The 4,939-nt window shown below is 46.9% G+C and overlaps 1 protein-coding gene across 1 annotated transcript in view; it reads right to left on the reverse strand.

The window, feature by feature from the left end:
- CD6 (CD6 molecule) overlaps nt 1-4,939 on the reverse strand; it is a 79,225-nt gene that overhangs the window by 73,528 nt on the left and 758 nt on the right. The gene's annotated exons all lie outside the window — the stretch shown is intronic.

Below are 4,939 nucleotides of genomic sequence, written 5' to 3' on the forward strand. Positions count from 1 at the left end.
GCTTGCTAAAGCAGAAGGTCAGCAAAAAAGAGGAAGACCTTCAATGAGATGGATTGACACTGTGGCTGCAACAATGGGCTCAAGGATACCAACGATTTTGAGGATGGCACAGGACCGGGCAGTGTTTCATTCTGTTGTACATAAGGTCACTATGACTTGGAATCAACTCAACAGCACCTGACAACAACAACAATCTTTAAGGAAGCATATCGCCAGGTCTTTCTTTTCTGGGTGAGTTCGAACCGCCAACCTTTCAGTTAGCAGCAGAGCACTTGACTGTTGAGCCACCAGGGCTATAAGTTTTTTAAAATTCAAATTTTCACATAAAAGCTCGAATTTCAACACTGACAACAAATACTGTCAGTTGTTTTCCTTGAAGTGACAGGCTCATCTCGTTCACTTTTTAAAAAAACAATCTCAATAAACATAGTTTCAAGTAAAAATGGTATTTCATGAAAAAAAGCAGCTAGTTCAGCTGGCGACCACCCCCCACCCCCGCCCAATTGCACAAGCGTTTTTCCCAGAGGCGACAATCCTAATTCTGTATTCAGCAAAACTGCTTTATGCGCACTTCTCATTTTGACACATAGAATATTAAAAAAGACACGTACCCGAGGACTGAGCTATAATAATATTAATGACTACAACCTCTTCTCTGAGGACATTCTTAAGTAAAACTTGCCATCTATTTTTCTATTTTTACTCTGAGTGCGTGGGGGTGAAGAATACAAAGGCTATTTGTCCAATTTGGTGTTTCTGTTGTGATTTATGCTAAAGCACCAGCAGTTGTACCCATCATTACTTTTGTACCATCTGTGCAAAAGGGAAATTGTGTCAGCAAAAAAGGCAAAAAGATGTCTTAATAGTATTATGAAAATAGTTTTGACCTTGTTAGGGATTGAATTTTGTCTCGAAAAAAATACTTGTTGTAAATCCTAACCCCTATACTTGTAGATATCATTCTGTTTGGAAATAGAGTTTTCTTTGTCATGTTAATGGTACCATATGGGTGTAGGGTGTGTCCTCAACCTAATCACTTCTGAGTTATAGAAAGAACAGATTAGACACATATGTGACCACAAACGGGGCGGGGGGAAGTTGGAGTCGATAGGTGCCAGGTGAAGATTGCCAAGGAGCCGAGCAACACTGGGGCTACAGAAGCTGGAAGACATAAGGATCAAGGATCTTCCCCCAGAGCCGACAGAGAGAGAGCCTTCCCCTAGAATCGGTGCCCTGAATTCAGACTTCTAGCCTCCTAAACTGTGAGAAAATAAATTTCTGTTCTTAAAAGCACCCACTTGTGCTATTTCTGTGACAGCAGCACTAGGAAACGAAGACAGACTTCATGGGCCCTGAAAGGGTCTCAGGGACCCACAGCCGTCCATGGAATGCACTTTGAGAACTGCTGGTTTTCAGGGAAAGACCAAAGGTGCTCAGAACTGAAACCTGGCATCTAGAATTTCCTAGTTCCTCCTCTAAGATGTCCACAAGACATCTAAGTTTTTTTTTTGAGGAACAGCTTTACGGAGATGTGACAACAGGGCGTATGGCCCCTGATTCTCCTCTCGCCCACGTGTGGGATTTCAAACCCCTTCCCCACCCTGACCACTCCTCACTGAACCTTTAAATGTACTACCCGCTAAACCCAGCACTCCACGTAGGGCCTCATCAGCTTGGAGTCGATCAGAGTGACATTCCTTGATACCAAATTTAACCCTTGTGTGATGATGAAAGTTATGGCACCACACTAGAAGAACTCTGGAAAACTAGGAAAAGAAAAAAATGACTTGTAATCTCACCACCTTAATAACCACTGTCAGGCTGTGGCTTAGGGTGGCCTCAGACTGTGTTGACTCATCCTGAATTTATCGTTGATGAAAATCCCCACGGCTTTTTTCGTCCTGCTGCTACTAAGCCACGTCATCCTGGCCCTTTCATGTTGGGTTCGGGGCCCCAAGAGGAAGATCTGACATTCAGACCTGTCCATTTCATTTATATAGAGCTGCCTTGTCAACATCTTTTGGGGTCTGGAGTCCCTTAGTCAAAGTTTTCCCTAACCCTTCTAGTTTCATGTAATCTGCAAATAGGGTCACCCTCATCCATGTCAATGGGCTTTATTATGTATTCTCCCACAGGTATTTGAATCTTGGATCATCACTTTCAGTGGTGAAGTCATGCCCCTTGATGATGGCATTTGTCATATCTGCCCGTGGCCTAGTGACCCTGCCAAGAGAGGAAAGAGCTGAATCTGATGCGACCTGTGCTTAGTCAATATTAACGATTGTGACTCCCTCCAACCTGGAGGCAGAGGTGGCTCAACCTGAACGTCTGGTCTCAGCTCCTTTGCCCACCTCATCCAAAGTGTATTGTCCCTGGCTAAAGAGACTGAAACAGAACCAGGTAGAGAGCTCTGCTTTCTTGCTGTCACTCCCTAGCCTTACATCTGTATGGGCTTCTTACTTGAGATAAAATCCAAAGACCCATCTTTGGAGGTATCTACAGCTTTTGCTGAAAAAGACCTCTTTAAAGCATTAAAAAGCAAAGATGTCACCTTGAAGACTAAAGTGCACCTGACCCAAGCCATGGTATTTCCAATTGCCTCATATGCATGCAAAAGCTGGTCAATGAATAAGGAAGACCAAAGAAGAATTGATGCCTTTGAATTATGGTGTTGGCAAAGAAAATTGAATATACTATGGACTGCCAAAAGAATGAACAAATCTGTCTAGGAAGAAGTACAGCCAGAAGGCTCCTTAGAAGCAAGGATGGCGAGACTTCGTCTACACGTACTTTGGACATGTTATCAAGAGGGACCAGTCCCTGGAGAAGAACATCATGCTTGGTAGAGGATCAGCGAAACAGAGGAAGACCCTCAACGAGATAGACTGACACAGTGGCTGCAACAATGGGCTCAAACATAACAACGATTATGAGGATGGTGCAGGACCGGGCAGTGTTTCGTTCTGCTGTACATAGAGTCACTATGAGTCAGAACCGACCTGATGGCACCTAACAACAACAACAACGACACAGCTTTTGCAAGACTTGGTTTATTTTAGTTTTTAGCCTTTCTGATGCTATTCCTACAAATCTTACCTTGGGACACCCTTTCCTGCATTTATTCAACCAGTATTTATTGAGCACCTACTGTTTGCCAAGAAGTCACTGGGTGGGGCAACAGATTAATGAATGTGCCCATCGGTTAACTGAAAGGCTGGTGGTTTGAGTCCACCCACAGGCGCTTTGGAAGAAAGTCCTGGCAATCTACTTCTAAAAAATCAGCCACGGAAAACCCTAGGGGGCACAGTTTTCTACTCCGACACACATGGGGTTGCCATGAGTCAGAATCAACTCAACAGCAACTGGTACTATTTGCCAAGCCCTAGGCACTTATAGGGGATAAAACAGTGAAAACTGTGACACGATCTTTGACCTCGTGGAGCTTCTGTTCTACTGTGGAGACAATAAACAGTAGTTAAACAAGTATTTCGTGCTCTGAAGACATTAAAACAGGACAACGTGACAGAGAGAGGTTGCTGAGAATCCAGTAGGCAACCACTCAGATAAGATGATCAGGGAAAGTCTCTGTGAAGAGGAGACATTTCAGCTGAGACCTGAATGAAGAGAAGAAGCTAGCCATGCAAAGATCTGGAGGAAGAGCAGTCCCAGCAGAGAAAACAGCAAAGAGAAAGGTCCCGAGGCAGGAAGGGGCCCAGCATGTGAGAGGACCAGAAAGAAGGTCCACGTGGCTGGACTCGAGGGCACATGGGCTCAGATGAAGTTGGAGGATGGCAGGGGCTAGATCTCACTGCACTTTTAGGCCAGGCTGAGGGTTGGCTCTTATTCTAAGTGCAGTGGAGGGTTCTGAGGAGAGGAGTGCTGGATTGTGATTTAATCTGATTTCAGCATCCCTCTCAATCTCAACTGGCTTGCAGGCTATGACCACACAGCCTTCTTGTAGATGCCCCCACTTCCTTCCTCTTCAAACCATTTGCATTTGCACAGTTCCCTATCACTCAGGAACCAGGACAGTAGTTTACCCCCAGGTCAGTTACCATGACCCACTCAGCCCCCACCGCCACCTGGCCTCAGTCTCTGCATCCGTGAAGGGGGGGGGGGGACCAAATGATGCATAAAGCCTCTCCAGTTCTATCATTCCATCAGTGGATTTTCATTGGAAGAGGATGCAGCAGAAGTGAAATCTGGAGAGAAATGAAAGTGAAAGATGGAAACTATTCTTCCCGACCCAGGAAGGCAGGCAGGGGTGGGGATGGGTATAGTAGGAGAGAAGGAAAGGAGGTTTTTGGAAAGTCAGGCGGAGAAGACCCTGTGACCCAGGCTTTCATTTCCCCTAAACACCCCGCAGCTTCATGTGACACAGGCTGGCCACAGGAGCGAGCAAAAGGGGAAGCGAGGGACACCCAGAGTTTCTCAAGAAGCCGAGAGAGAGACAGAGGCTGAGCCGGGAGGGACAGCCAGAGGGGACAGGGCCGAGAGAGAGTCGGGGAACAGGGAGGAGGTGGAAGAGACGGCAGTGGGTGGGTAGGGGCAAAGGGACCCCTGCGGAAGGGTGATCCCCGAAGAGTGTAGGCCAAGTGCTGCAAGGGCAGGTCGACAGTTAAAAAGGGCGACCATACCGGGAGACCAGAAGGAGAGAGGAGGGAGAAGGGCAGAAAAGGGGAGAGAGGAAGGGTCGGCAGTGACAAAGAGGAAATGGGGAGAAAGAGTCAGGGCGCTGGGAGGTGAGCGGGAGGAGGGGGAGAAGCTGTAGGGGGTGAGGAAGATTTAGGGGTGGAAGGGGGGGAAGAAAAGAGAATTGGGGAGCGGGGTATGTAGAAACTGGGTAGTGAGCAGAGGGACCAGAGGAGGGGACGAAAGAGAAGGAGAGGGAACAGGGAAAAAGAGGGGATAAAGGGGGAGACACTAGTGGGCAGAAAGG

This window comes from Trichechus manatus, unplaced genomic scaffold (genome assembly GCF_000243295.1).
Source record: "Trichechus manatus latirostris isolate Lorelei unplaced genomic scaffold, TriManLat1.0 scaffold00240, whole genome shotgun sequence".
Lineage (NCBI taxonomy): Eukaryota > Metazoa > Chordata > Mammalia > Sirenia > Trichechidae > Trichechus > Trichechus manatus.